The sequence below is a fragment of the Mus pahari genome, chromosome 8, assembly GCF_900095145.1.
Source record: "Mus pahari chromosome 8, PAHARI_EIJ_v1.1, whole genome shotgun sequence".
Lineage (NCBI taxonomy): Eukaryota > Metazoa > Chordata > Mammalia > Rodentia > Muridae > Mus > Mus pahari.
In genome coordinates this window covers 53,819,732-53,834,869 of record NC_034597.1, presented here as the reverse complement: position 1 = coordinate 53,834,869, position 15,138 = coordinate 53,819,732, and the positions used below count along the sequence as shown (strand labels likewise).

At 43.3% G+C, this 15,138-nt stretch overlaps 1 pseudogene; it reads right to left on the bottom strand.

Annotated features, from left to right (window-relative positions):
* Nucleotides 1–3,412: 3,412 nt before the first annotated feature.
* Nucleotides 3,413–11,464, bottom strand: LOC115064545 (annotated as a pseudogene).
* Nucleotides 11,465–15,138: the final 3,674 nt, after the last annotated feature.

Genomic DNA, 15,138 nt, shown 5'->3' with positions numbered 1-15,138 from the left:
GAAGGAAAGGCCATCCAGTGACTGTCTCACCTGGGGATCCATCCCATATACAGTTACCAAACCCAGACGCTATTGTGGATGCCAACAAGTGCTTATTGTCAGGAGCCTGATATAGCTGTCTCCTGAGAGGCTCTGCAAGTGCCTGACAAATACAGAAGTGGATGCACACAGCCATCCATTGGACTGAGCACAGGGTCCCCAGTGGAGGAGCTAGAGAAAGGACACAGGAGCTGAAGGGGTTTGCAGCCCCATAGAAGGAACACCAATATGAACCAACCAGTACCCCCAGAGCTCCCAGGGACTAAACCGCCAACCAAAGGGTACACATGAAGGGACCCATGGCTCTAGCTGCATATGTAGCAGAGGATGGCCTTGTGGAACATCAGTGAGAGGAGAGGCCCCTTGTGAAGGTTTGATGCCCTAGTGTAGGGGAATGCTAGAACAGGGAAGCAGGAGTGGGAGGATAGGATGAGGGGATTTGGGAGGGGAAATGAGGAAAGGGGATAAAATGTGCAATGTGAATAAAGAAAACATCTAGGAGAGAGAGAGAGAGAGGAGAGAGAGAGAGAGATGTAAGTATACGCCGTAATGACAGGGATTTGCAGAGGTAGAAATGGGTTGTCTGCTTTATGATATGGTAGACCAGTTCTGGTCCATGGGAGCAAGAGACCTGTGACGGGCTCACTGCTGCCTCCTCAGAGCCCAGAGAAAGGACTGGCTTCACTAATGCCGAAAAGAGAGACCTCCCAGTGTATCTGACCCTAAAAGGATGCCCTTGCACAGTCTAGGAGAACAAGAATTAGAGACTCTGCTGCTTTCAGAGGAACTTAGCCAACACCCAGCCTTGGGTAAAATGCCACAGTGCCAGTCAACTTGCTAATAGCTTAAATCAAGCAGTTCCAAAAGTTGGCTTTTGTGTATGCGTGGCATATGCACACGTGTGGATTAGGGGGGTGTTCAGTGTCTTCCTCTATCACTCTCTTCTTATTTTGTTTTGTTTTGTTTCGTTTTTTAAATAGGGCTCTCTCACTGAATCTGAGGCTCATTACTTTGGCCAGCTAGCCAGCAAGTTCCCAAGACACATCTGCCTTTGTCTCCCAGTGCTGGGGCGGTAGGCAAGTGAAGCCGTGCCTAGCTTCTACATGGGTACTGAGGATTTGAACTCAGGCCCTTTTGCTTTCATAACAAGTGCTCCTACCCACTGAGCAATCTCCCCAGCACTCTCCAAAACTAAAAATGTTGCTGGGGGCTGGAGAGATGGCTCAGCGGTTAAGAGCACTGACTGCTTTTCCAGAAGTCCTGAGTTCAAATCCCAGCAACCACATGGTGGCTCACAACCATCTGTAATAGAATCTGATGCCCTCTTCTGGTGTGTCTGAAAACAGTTACATCGTACTTATATAAATGTAATAAATAAATCTTTTAAAATGTTGCTATATTTTTAACAGCAAAATACAGACTCAATTGTGATGTTCAGTGAAAGGGGTCTGGTTCAAGAAATGATAATATGTGGTACGTAGCTGTAAAAATGAGCAAGGAAGAGCTCTATGTTAATGTAGGGAGAGTTTATACTATACCAATGATTAGGAAAAAAATATAGAACAATATATGTAGTAGACTATTTTCTATGTTATAAAGTGAAAGAAAATATATATTGTATATAATTCATATTTGTCTTTAAAACTCTAGAAGCAGTGGCTAGAGAGATGGCTCAGTGGGTAAGAGCTCACAGTACTCTTTTGGAGGACCTGAATTCAGTTCCCATAACCCATATTGGCTAGCTCGCAACTGCCTGTAACTCCAGCTCCAGGAAATCTGATGCTCTCTTCTGAATCCCATGTGCACCACACACACACACACACACACACACACACACACACACATATGCGCACACGCACACACACACAATTAGAATTAATTTTTAAAACTAACAAACCCTAGAAACAGAACTTCACAGATGGGGTGGAAAGAATGTAAAAACCTGAAAAATGTCAGGAGAGTGACAAAGAATTCAGATCAGTGAGATATTATTTGTATTTTAAAGGCCCATACAAAGTAATACGGGACAAAAAAAAAATCTCCAAAAATATACCACTGAGTTAGTTTTGTGTTAGCCATCTACTGCTGGGCATGAAGTCTGCCCTTATGTGTGATTTGTATACCCAGTGATATTCCACAGAAGAAACCAAATTTTTCCTTTGTGAGCAATTGTGAATTGGAGATAGCTTCTTAGTTAGGGATGGGAGCTCATGCCTGCTTCTCCCTCTCAGTGCTAGGAGCCCATCTGGCTTGGACCTAAACAGGCCATCTGCGTGATGCCACAGTCTCTGTGAGTTCATGGGTACATCAGTCCTGTTGTGTGAAAGACAGATTCCTTGGTACCATCTGTCCCTCCATCTCACACAATCTTTTTACATTCCTTCACATCATTCCCTGAGTCCCAAGAAGAGAACTTCTGGGAAGAGGTCTCATTTAAAACTGAGTGTCCCTGAGTTTCTCAGTTTCTGTACATCGTGCAGTTATGGGTCATCATACTGAGCAAGACACTGATCAATGGATATAGCAGAATGTTGTAATTTGATTGTTACATGCCTTTAACGGTGTATTTGATGTTTCCCTAGGACCATTGCCTGTCTAATCCCACATTCTCGGTTGCCTGGGCAGTGTTGGGTATGGATCCCATCTCATGGAGTGGACCTTAAACCCACTAAGATAGTGGTTAGTCACTCCCACAACATTGGTGCCACAATTGTACCAGCAGGTCTTGCAGGAAGTCACCATTGTAGATTGAAAGGTTTGTAGCTGAGTTGGTGTTTAACTTTTTCCTCCAGTAGTGTACAAAGCACCTTCCAGTACCATACATTCTATCAGTAGGGTTGAAGGCTCTAGGAAGGCACTAGGTCATCTTCTCTATGTTCAATGGAGTATGTAAGTGCTATATTCAGCAATAGGGCCTCGCTATCAGTGGAGACCAACCAATAAGCTTGGCAATAGCACCAGGTGTTTTGGAGTTTCCATGAGGCCTCTTTGGTCAACAATTCAAGTCAATATACCCATTCTTCCCAATGAAGATTTCACCCACCTCTTCCCTACCCTTTTTTGTTTAAGCCTCTCATTCAAGGCTGGCCCCAATCCCTCGATAACTATACATTCTAGTTTCCCTTCCTTTGGAGATCCTCTCCTGCCCCTAGCTCCTTACTCTTCACTTAACCTCAGAGGTTATACATTGTAGTGCCCCAGTGGAAGGTTTGACAGCTAATATCCACATATAAGCGTTCAGACCAGACTTGTCTTTTGGTCTGGCTTACCTTGCTCAAGGGTGACTTATTTCTAGCTCCATCCATTTGCCTGCAAATTTGATAATTTTTAAAATTTTGTAATTATACTTAGGTACAGAAAACTTAGTGTACATTTAACCCAATTTAGTGGCCAGTTCTTTAGCCTTTGCCTTTTCCCGATTGGCAATTCGAGCCACAGACTTAGGACCCAGGATGTTGCCCCTCCCAGAGGCGACAGTGGATCTCATATCTGTCATTAATTGATCCTAATAGCTTCCACCAGCTTAGGCAGAGCACCCTTGTCTTCTGAGTTAAACTGTGTGAAGGCAACAGTGGTGCCTGTCTTCCTGTGGACTGGGTGCCCCAGCCTGGCCTTTCCCTTGATGATTCAGTTGGGCACCCCCATCTTTTGACACAGGGCAGATAGGAAAACCACCAGCTCACTGGGGTAGTCACCACCAGCTGAGCCTTCTTGTTCTCTTGTTGTGCTGACTGTATTGACTCCTGCTCGGAGGACAGGTGGTCTCTTAGTTGGGATGTCCCCTTTGCCAGCAGCTTTCTTCTCAGCACGGGCCAGTAGTCTTTGCTTCTTCTCTTGCTTTGTCTCTGGCCAGTACTTGTGGGCAAGCTTAAGTAGCTAAGTAGCTGTTTGCCTGTCCAGGGCCTGAGTGAACTGGTTAAAGGCAGGAGGTACTTTGAGCCACTTACAGAGGATGGCTTTTTGCCACTGCAGTCTGATATAGTGGGGCCATTTGACGAAGCATGTTAGATCTCTTTTGGGATGTATGTCCTGCCCAATGCCCAAGTTCTTGGATCTTTTCTCAAAGGATTGACCACCTTTTTGGCCTCCTGTTTCTTGACGGCAGCAGGGGCTGGGCCACCTTCCTCCCCTTGGTCTTCTTTCCTTTGGGCATCTTGCTTGGCTGGTGGAGAGAACAAATTTGATAATTTTAAAAACAGGTACATAATATTCCTTTGTGTAAATGTGCTACATTTTCACTATCCACCCATCTGTTGGTGGACATCTAGGACACTAGGTTTTCAATGTCTGGCTGTTGTGAACAGAGAGAGCAGCAGTGGGCATAGTTGAGCAAGCTTCTGTGTGTAGGATGGAGTGTCTTTTGGGTAGATGCTCAAGAGTGGTATTAATTCCCAGCTTTTTGAACAGCCACTCTGATTTCCACAGTAGCTGTACAAGTTTGCAATCTCACCAGCAATGGATGAGTGTTTCCCTTACCCCACATCCTCATCTGCATGAGCCATCATTTGTTTTTTTTTTTGTTTTTTTAATATTTATTTATTTATTACATGTAAGTACACTGTAGCTGTCTTCAGACACTCCAGAAGAGGGAGTCAGATCTTGTTACGGATGGTTGTGAGCCACCATGTGGTTGCTGGGATTTGAACTCTGGACCTTCGGAAGAGCACTCGGGTGCTCTTACCCACTGAGCCATCTCACCAGCCCCCAAGCCATCATTTGTTTTATTGATCTTAGCCATTCTGACAGGTATAAGATGAAAAGTAGTTCTGATTTGCATTTCCCTGATCATTAAAGACTTTGAGCATTTTTGCCAGGTGCATGCCTGTAACCCCGGCACTTACGAGGCAGATGCAGGTAGATCATTGAGTTCTATGCCCTCCTGGTCTCTACAAAGTGAGTTTCAGAACAGCTAGATGCTGCACAAAGAAGCCCTGTCTTGAAAAGCTAATAAAACAAAATAAAATTAAAAAGATGTTGAACATGTTTAAAGTGTTTCTCAACCATTTTCGGTGAATTCTGTGTTTGGGTTGCCTGTTTTCTTGGTGGCCAGAATTTTTAGTTCTTTATGTATTTTAGATATTAACTCTATCAGATGTGCAATTGGTAGAGATCTTTTCCCATTCTGTAGCCCGTCACTTCCTGAGGTCCCATTTATTGTTAGTCTTAGTGACCGCCAAATGTTGGTCTCTGTGCTATTGGTATCCTATTCAGGAAGTCCTTTCCCGTGCCAGAGAGTCCCCATTTCCTCTTCTTTCAGATTCAGTGCATCTAGGCCTTATGGTGAGGTTGTTGATCCTTCTGAAGTTGAGTTTTCTTCAGGGTGGTAAGTATGGATTTTTTTTTTTATTCTTCTACATTAACCCATCCAGTTTGGGCTAGCACTATTTGTTGAAGGTTCTCCCCCCCCCACCCCCACCCCCCACAGTGTATTTCTTCTGGCTTCTTTATTAAAAATCAGGTGTCCATAGGTGTGTGAACTTATTTCTGGGTTTTCAATTCCCTCCCATTGTTCAATATGCCTCTGTCTGTGCTGATGTCATACTTGTCTTATTAATACTGCTCTGCAGTATAGTTTGAGATCAGAGATAGTGACACTTCTATCAGTTCTTTAATCATTCTGGAGCGTTTTGGCTATACTGGGCTTCTTATGTTTTCATGTGAAGCCGAAATTTTTCCTTTCAATTTCTGTGAAAAATTGTGTTGGAGTTTTGATGGAAAATGCATTGAAACTGTACATTGCTTTTGATAGGATGGCCATTTTTACTATTGATATCAATCCTACTGATTCATGAGCATGGGAGATCTTTCCATCATCTGATATCTTCAATATCTTTTTCATTGTTTTAAAATTTTTTATCTTACAATTCTTTCATTTGCTTGGTTAGAGTTACCCCCAAGATATTTTATATTATTTGAAGCACTGTCATTTTCTTTGTTTACTTGTTTTGTTTTTGTTTTATTCTTTGACTACTCTACCAAAATACCAGGGACTGGGTAGTTTATAAACTGTAAAACCAGATTTACAATCTGTGAAGTCCAGATGAAAATATTAACACATTTGGTGTCTGGTTCCATAAATGAGGACTTCTATCTGTATTGTTGTATTCGTTATTTTTCTGGGAACTGGCACAAAATACCAGACAGAAGCAGAAGAGGGTATTTTGGATCATGGATTTAGCACACACAACCCGTTTCTGTAGGAAAGGATCAGAGGCAGAAGCTTGGGGCTTCTCCTTGTGTCAGTTGTGCTGGTTCCTGAGATATTGCAAGAAATTGTGTCAATCACAGCATCCTCATATTTTCACTGCTTGAGAATGTTTGTTATTATTTAGTAATAAAGGCCTGTCAGTATTTATTACTTTAGTTTTTATTTACTGCAAGTTGGTATATTATTTTTTTTTAAAGTGGCATCATTGTAAACCCCTTTAAATATGTATTTTATAAATATATTGGCATAGCTGAGGGGATGGTTCATACCTGTAATCTTAGCACTTGGTAGGAGGCAGGAAGATTGCTTCAAATTTGAGGCCCACGTGAACCATGTAATCAATCATTCCATGACATCCAGACTATGTAGCAAGACTCCATCAAAAAACAAAAAACAAAACACAAACCCACACAAAGCAGGGCTTATTTGGTAACAGCACTTGCCAACACACCTGACAATCTGAGTTTGATTCCTAGAACCCATGTGGTAGAAAGAGGAAACTGGTATGGAGAGGGTCTGCATGAGAGAAAATAGGACATTAGTCTTTCTGAATCTGGCCTATTTCACTCTTCATGATCTTCAGTTACCCTCACTTTCCAACAAATCACATTCTTCCTTATGGCTTTTAATACTATTAAAAATATGTCTTCATGCCGGACGGTGGTGGCACACGCCTTTAATCCCAGCACTTGGGAGGCAGAGGCAGGCAGATTTCTGAATTCGAGACCAGCCTGGTCTACAGAGTGAGTTCCAGGTCAGCCAGGACTGCACAGAGAGACCGTCTCAAAAAACCAAAAAAACAAAACCCAAACAACAACAACAACAACAAAAAGTCTTCATAAATGATCCTATATAAGGGAGGAACTAACTACTTGCTGTTTGAAATGGTTTGTTTGTTTTTTATTACACATTTTCTTTATTTACATTTCAAATGTTATCCCCTTTCCTAGTTTCCCCTCCGAAAACCCCCTATCCCCTCCTCCCTCCCCCTGCTCACCAACCCACCCACTCCTGCTTCCTGGGCCTGGCATTCCCCTACACTGGGGCACTGAGCCTTCACAGGACCAAGGGCCTCTCCTCCCATTGATGACTGACTAGGCCATCCTCTGCTACATATGCAGCTAGAGCCATGAGTCCCATCATGTGTTTTCTTTGATTGGTGGTTTAGTTCCTGGGAGCTCTGGGAATACTGACTAGTTCATAGTGTTGTTCCTCCTACGGGTCTACAAATGTCTGTTTTTAAAAGCATATAAATTAATGTAGTTCACAAAAACTGTGTCAGTTTCCAAAGCTAGAGAGTGGTATATACAGAAGGATAAACTTTCTTCCTCAAGGCACCTAGCCTAGGTTCTTCCCCTAGAACATCTATATTCTATTAGAGAATAAAAATTAAAGGGGGGGAGATCTGGAGAGATGGCTCAGTGGGTGAGAGTGCACACTGCTCTTGTGGAGCACCAGCATTTGGTGCCAAGCGCCCGTGCATGCTGGCACACGACCTTCTGTAACTTCAGCTACAGGGGCTCCTACCTCTTTTGCTTATGCACATGCACATACATCCACACAATTTAAAATTATTATTATTATTATTATTATTATTGGTTTTTCAAGACAGGGTTTCTCTGTATAGCCCTGGCTGTCCTGGAACTCACTTTGTAGACCAGGCTGGCCTCGAACTCAGAAATCCGCTTGCCTCTGCCTTCTGAGGGCTGGGATTAAAGGCGTGTGCCACCACACCTGGCTTAAAATTATTTTTTAAAATACCATTTAAAAATAAATATTTATACAAGAGTGAATCTATGTATCATATGGAATTCCCAACGTTTACATGATATGGTGATGTGAAGTGGCCCAGTGGCAAGCTGAGACCCCAGAAGTTAGAAGTGAGGAGCCTGAGACAAACTTTAACCCCCTTCTACCTTTCCGGAAGAGCCAGTTACTAATCTGAACTCCAACCTACCAAGTCATAGCAAGAGATCCACCTAAAATCCATCCATACAACTGCATAAAGTGTGAATACCCTCCACTTCATAGTTCCCTGCTGGAGATGGCAAATGAGATTGGCCTCTCCTGTTCCCAAGATAGCAGGCCACGAGTGTAATGACGAATCAGATCTTTGTATCTAAAGGTTTAGCTTCTTCAGTTAGATGAAAGACTAATGAAATCAAAGTCCTGGCATAAAAACAGCTTAAAAACCTTTCCCTAAGTAAAGGTGTTCCACGCTGTAAACAACTTGGAGCAGTCACCTGAGCTTCAGTGAGCAATGCCTGAACTGTGCCCGGAGCCAGTGTGGGAATGAGTCATATGACTAAAGCTTGGGGCAGTGGAAGCAGATGGAGCAATCTGGGGGCCACAGAGGGGAGGGAGATGTGCTTGTTTAAGGAAATCAAACTCACAAAGAGCCGATGAGCACATTAGACATACCATTCCTTCATTGGATTAGGGGTGTTTTCATCCCTTGACATGTCACATCCCTGTGACAATGCTAGAGATGGCAACAACAGATGCCACTATCAGTGTCTGGGCAGTGTTGAAGAAACCACCCTCTTGTGTCTGTCCCCAGAGCTTCCTGCCCTGATCACCCCTCTCCTGTCCTGTCCCCTATGGTCCCCCTTGTTCTCCACATCGAGCTCTGAGCTTACAGACACATGTAGCTCAGTTGACTTTCTACAAGGTGCCGCGGGAACTGGAACCCACGTCCTCATGTTTGCACAGCAAATGCTCTTACTGCTGATCCAGCTCCCATCCCCCAACATTTTAAAAGATGCAGTTGTATTGTTTCCAAATGTAAATATAATACAACTTCATGTAAAGGGAGAATAAGAAACTTATGTAAAGTTTTCAGAAGGTAGAAAAACTGAGGGTGGAGGTATGAGGGGGTGCTTAATGTTAAAATTCAATCTCTAATATGTGAGTGTCTCTGGGTTGCCTAGTGTCTGTCTGATTCTATCCTTGCCTTTCTCCAACCTATTTATTTACAGCACAGGCATTGCCCACAGTGGGCTAGACACCAGTCATTAATCAACAAAATGCCCACAGGCCAGTCTGATGGAGGTACTTCTTCAGCTGAAGCACTTCTCAGATAACTCTAGCATGCATCAAGTGGACATAAATTTAGCCCACATACCTCATAAGAAATAAAAGCCAAGACTGTCTCTGTGCTCTTAACGATTATGGTATCTGTCATCCACCAGTGTGCTTCATGTGAACTGATTTCAGAGCAAGTCAGGTTCTGAGCTGTCATTGAGCCAAGGGGACAAGTTGCACTTGTCCTGTGCCTAGAGTTCTCTTCCCCTGCCCAGTCAGAGTGTCCTGGCCTCGCCCAAGTACCAGCTTTCTTTTTCTTTTTCTTTTTTTTTTTTTTTTAATTTAAGTTTATTTTATTGTGTTTCTTTTTCATTTTGTTTTAATTATTGTTGTTGTTATTGCTGGTGTGTGTGTGTGTGTGTGTGTGTGTGTGTGTGTGTGTGTGTGTATGCGTGTGTGTATATGCTTGTTCTGCCATATGCAGAAGACTTTCCATAGGATAGTGTTGAACGCTGTTTTGGTCACTGCTGCATCCCTGGCCCCAGCCAAGGGACAGAGTGACAACACTTTAGAAGGAATTCAAGGAAGTGCTAGTTTCTTCTCAATACCATCTCATGTGTGTCTTCTGACAAAGGTTTGACCTTCCTCATAGTACATTACCAGTGTTGGACATTATTATAAATGATGTTTTTATATTCGATGTTGATGTTCCCTGGAATTAAAACCAAAGCACCCTTTATTTCTTCAAGGTGGAATTTGACAACATTGTTTCACATGGGGATATTCTTCACAGACACCTGAAAGAGACAAAGATTACAGGAAGAAGTTTGTAGTCTTTTTCTCAGCACAGGTGACATTTATTGCTTCTGGGTTAAAATTAATGATGAATTTTCACCTAAGTTCACATTGACCTTTTGTATTTCAGCAAGACTTCTTCAGCCCACAAGACTCATTTTACCTTTTGTTCCAGTGGTGAGGCTTTGCTCCCTGCCTTCGCCTTGATGGAAATAAGGCCCGCCCACTGTGTCTCTGCTTCCCACAGCAGATGACTCGCTGGCCACCGCATCAGTTAATGGTGTTCTTGAAGAAAAGGTGATGACTCACTCCACAGCTCCTGGGGAGGGAGGAGGTGATTGCAAACAGTTCCGAGTCATGCAGGAAAGCCTAGCAGAAATGCCTTGCAGCAATCACAACCCAACAACAACAAAAAGTGTCCTGTCTAAACTTGATTAGATGCTGATTTTATTTTTCCAGAAAGATTTTAGCTGAGCCGTCTACTGGGTTCGTCATTATTTCCCTTACTCTGACATAATGGAAGTTGTAACCATACTAATCAGATAATATATATTTGGAAGAAAGATTACCCTATAGAATAAAAAAAATTTTTTTCTCAAAACGTGATTCTAATTTTATGGGGTGGGGCGTCACAGCCTTATTCAGATTTTTATGAAAGAAGCATTTAGGGGTTTGTTTTGCTTTTTAAAATAGTTCCCTATGTCAGTACAGGGGACAGACACCACGTGCAAGACCCCAAAGCATCCCCACCTCCCAAAGCATCCTCTTGATGCCTGAAACCATGAAAAGTGGGGGATGCCTTTGTTGGTTTGAAGACGTCATTTGTGGGACTGGGAGTGTGGCTCAGAGGCCCAGTGGTAAGTTTACTAAGACCTACATGTCCTAGGTTGCAATCCCTAGAACAGAAAACGAAATCCGTCTCTTCGGTTTGGAAAAGCCCCTAGAGCCGTTAAAAGCTCACTGCTGGCCCTAGCTTGGTTCCTAGTACTGCAATAAACACAGTGACCGAAAGCAAACTTGGGGAGGAAGGTTTTATGTTAGCCACAACTTCTAGGTCATACTCCATCACTGACAGAAGCTAAGGCAAGAGCTCAGGCTGGAACTGATGCGGACTCCACGGAGTGGTGCTCCTACTTGGCTTGCTCCTCATGCCTTGCTCCATCTGCTTCCTGATACCACCCAGGACTATCTGCCTGAAGTGGCACTGTGTATCGTGGGCTGGGCCCTCCCACATCAATCACTGATTAAGAAACTCTGTGACAAACTTGCTTTCAGCTCAATCTAATGGAACATCTTCTCAATTAATATTCCATCTTCCTAGATGACCCTAGCATCAAATTGACAACTCACCAGCACACTGCTTTTGCAACGGAATGCGGGCTGATTCCCATCACCCATATCTTTGACTCACAGCCACCTATACTATTGGCTCCATGGGCACCTGCACACCCATGCCTGCCCCCATACAAATAAATAAAAGTGATCAAATTAAATAGTTTAAACATCACCTATTAAAATAATAGTGGTCCCATTTGGGGTCTCTGGTTAAACTTCCTCGGGTGCTTTTACCCTAATGACTATGGCCTTTGTGGAGGTCTTTGGAAGGTCTCCACTGTACCTTAGTTGAGATTTCTGAGGATGTGAACAGTGTTAGGAACAGTGTTAATCAGATGAAGAAGTGGTGGGCAGTGTTCAACGCAGATGGAACAGCGTATGTGAAGGAACAAAGACCACATTTTCCCACAGTCTTTGCCACTCTAAGACCGGGCCAAATTCTTACTTAACACTATAAAACAAAAACAGTCTGGCTGTGATGGCACAAACTTAGAGGAAAGGCAGGAAGATCCCAAGGTCAGAGCTATCCTAAGCTACCAGAGATAGTATCTCAACACAAAATTTGCAAATGGGCAAAGAAGCCACCACCACCATCATCACCACCACCACCACTACCATCAACATCTTCTTTGTCACCAAGTATGCCCTGGTGTCAGTAACAATAGATAGCAATGTACTTCTTTCAGAGAATTTAATTTCTCTTATAGGGTTGATTAAGAAGATTAATACAAGGCTGGAGAGATGGCTCAGCAGTAAAGAGCACTGACTGCTCTTCCAGAGGTCCTGAGTTCAATTCCCAGCAACCACATGGTGGCTCACAATTGTCTGTAATGGGCTCTGATGCCCTCTTCTGGTGTGTCTGAAGACAGCTACAGTGTATTCATATACATAAAATAAATGTCTTTAAAAAAAAAAGAAGATTAATGCAAGTGTTTCTGTGACTTTAGCAATGACTATTACCTAATCACAATGCCAGGGACTTGAGACCCTAAGCAGGGAGTCACATATCATACTTAGATATACTTTGCTTAGTAAGTTGCTTATGATCTTTATTAAATTATTTTAAAGGAATCCCTGCCATCCTTTTCAAATTCATAATTGAGGGCTATTAATGAAGTATTGTCTGATTCTGACGTATCTGACATGTCCCCAGTCCACGAGGCTGTTCCAGTATCTTAGCAGTTCCATTCTTGTGCTCAAGGCCTGGAGGACTCCTGGAGAGCAGCTGGTCTTCAGCCCACGTTGGCATCCTGAAGAAATTGGATTCAATGCCAGAGAAGGCAAGCCCAGCAAGTGGAGAGATGAATGCCCAGCGAGAGTGAGGGCAAGCAAGCAAAAAGTAATTTTCCCCATGTCCTTTTTATCTGGCATGCCACCGGAAAGTGCCACCTTTTTTAGAGTGGGTCTTCCTGCTTCAAGTAATCTGATTAAGAAAACCCCCCTCACAGGAACACCCAGCTTGGGTTTCAGTTGCTTACTGATGCAGTCAAGGTGACAGCCAGGGTTACCTTGTCATAGGCAGTAAGTGCTCTTAGTCACCGAGCCACCTCTCCATCACCCAGGAATAAGACGACTGAGTAGGTTTTCCTGACTTCTATCTATAAGCACAGAGAAAGGAGTTGAAAGATGGGAGCAAAACCCAGCACACAGACAATGCAGAAGTGTTTCTATGTTTTAAAAATAGATAGCTGGAGAAGTCTACTTCTTACTACAAAGTAAGCTAGTAATTGTTTTAGGAAACGATCCAATTCACTGAATTTTTGTGGGTTCCTAAACCAGATGAGGGATGGTGGACCGCTGCCCATATCCCAGATAGATCTCAGATCGCACTGGCAGAAGTAGGGTTACTTCCTACCCAAATCAGGCTTGGGCCTACTCAACTCCATAGAGACAAAGGCCACACAATAATAAAGCTGGTTAGGCTTATTCGTTGTCTAGTTGTCAGCAATCACGTAGCAGGCAGTCTGCTAATCTAGCAGAGATGCCTGTAAGACCCCCCCGTTCCTCCTCCTATCCCCTCATTCACCTCCTTCATTGTTTTTTCCTTCCCCTAATTTGAGCTATATAAGCAAGCCCCTCTATTTCAATAAACAAGCTGTTCTCTGACACAGTCTCCCAGGCCGTCCGTACTCACTGCTGCCCAAGACCCTGCTCCCCAAAAGTGTGACAACTGAGGGTGGGGGATCCACAAGTTTTTTGTTTGGCTGTTTGGTTTTCTTTTGATTTCTCTGTGTAACTGTGGCTGTCCTAGAATTCACTCTGTAGATCAGGATGACATCAAACTCAGAGCGCCCCTCTGCCTCCTGAGTGCTGGGATTAAATGCATGTGCTAACACTACCTGGCTCAATTCATTAAGTTCTGACAGTTTTTTTCCCTCCGGTTGATAGGACTAATATTCAGAGGAGCAATGATTGAGTGTTTGTGGTTTCTATCAGACTTTCAGGGACATGGGTTACACTGGAGGGCTTGTCCAACCCTACTAAAGGCAGTTGGGAAATGTGACACCATGTGGTAACAACATTTTAGAACAGGCCTGGATCTCTTGTATTTATTGCTATGATTACTGAGATGGGATCTTGCATGTTGTTCAGGTGGGCCTCAAACTCATGCTGATCTTCTTCCTCCAGTCTCCATCCCACCCAGCACGCTTTTCTATGTAAGAATTTGGTGCTGTCGAGTCTGGATTCCCACTAAAATCAGACGCTGAGACAGATGTCTGTGTGCAGGGAAAATATTCTGAAGGTTCTGTGGTCAGTATCTGCAGGAGCGTGAGGCTTGTGGGCTGAGGAGATCGGGAAATGAAACTATGATAGCTGTAATAAAGGTCAAGTGGCCCCACAGGCTGCTCCAGAGATGGGATGTTCGGCTGAGTTAGCTTGCTTCACGTCAGGAACTTCTACCCTGCGGCCTTCAACCAGTCATTGCAGAGAACCTGCTTTCAGGGAGGAAGCAATGCCCTAAGGAAGGCAGACATTGGGTGAGGAGAGTTCTGCTTGCATTTAGCTAAATGTTATGAAGGCTACCACTCCCAGCAGCTGGAGACGTGAGTGTCAGTCCTGAAGATCTTCATTCCACAGCCTCCACTACAGTTCTCAACATGGTTTGGCAATGATGTTTTCATACATGAACACTTGCATTCTCCTACTAGTTAGCGTGACCCTGGTGACAGACACCCAGTTGTGTGGCAGCACAGAAGTAGTATAGGGATAACCACATAACTCAGCAATACAGTATTTTCCAAGCATAAATGAGGCCCTGGGTTAGATCCTTAGCACGACCCTCACTAATGCATACAACGTAGTTAATACTAAGACTTTATCAGGAGACATATAATATTTATGGGTATTAATGGTGATAGTAAATTAATATTAATAAAATTATTATTAAAAAGAGTAACGGTGGGACTGGAGAAATGGCTTGGCAGTTAAATTCATTGGCTGCTTTTCCAGAGGATCTGGGTTTGAGTCCCAGAATCCACATGGCAGCTCACAACCATATGTATGTCCAGGCCCAGGGGATGTGATGCTCTCTGTGGCCTCTGTAGGCACCAGAGGTTTACATGCTCATGAAACAAACAAACAAACAAAAAACAACAACAGCAACAACAAAAAAACAGTTAAAAAGAAGAACCTGTATGACTTGCCCTCCTTCCTTGGCCTAAGCTATAACTCGAAATTAGGAATATTATTTGTAAGGATAAATACATCAGACTCTTTTTTAAAAGATTTTTTTTTAT